Here is a 756-nt window from a genome sequence, read left to right as displayed (position 1 = left end):
GGGGGAAAAAATTCAGTATGGCGACTGTAAGAATTAAAGTCCTGCTTTTCTGTTCAGCTTTTTGATAAAGGCATCGCTTCTAAATGTGATACCTGTTGTCAGATTTTATTGCTGATTTGAAAATATGTTGTAACAACAGAACAGTTGTGGGCATCAGGAAATGTTGGTCTTTCCCCATTGAAGTAGAAATGAGAAGTAGCTTTGTTTATTTTTTTAATGCGCAAGTGCATTACAAAGACGGTCAACAAGCTTTTACATCCATACGAAAGATGAAACTTAAAAAAAATATTAATTCTGCATTTGTGTTTGCTCAAAAATGCCATGCTTCACCTTTAAGAAAAGAGCATATCATACCTATTGTCTATATTCTTCTGTGTTGAGATGATCGTAAATTAACCTTTGAACTAACTTAGTCTAGTCAACTGGCTCTAGATGGGTAAGTCAGATCACACTGGGACAGGTGCATGCTGGGACTCACGCTGTGTTCGTCCTGCAGGTAGAGAGCATAGTGATAGCCAGCAAGAGGAACGAGAGAGTCATCATCCTCCAAGACTCTCTCAAAAATACCTGGACACACTGTCTGAGGAACCCGGAGACCTGTCACCACGACGCAAAGACACACCGTACCAGCACCAGCCACCCTTCGTCCCTGGTAGGCCCAGATCATAAGCACATAATACATAATACTGGGGAAAGATGACATGTAGGACAAGCTTTCACAACGATTTGCATATTATATTAATTTGTTGGTCCATT

Source organism: Sinocyclocheilus grahami, unplaced genomic scaffold (assembly GCF_001515645.1).
Source record: "Sinocyclocheilus grahami isolate Dianchi unplaced genomic scaffold, SAMN03320097.WGS_v1.1 scaffold308.1, whole genome shotgun sequence".
NCBI lineage: Eukaryota > Metazoa > Chordata > Actinopteri > Cypriniformes > Cyprinidae > Sinocyclocheilus > Sinocyclocheilus grahami.
This window is presented reverse-complemented; position numbering follows the sequence as displayed.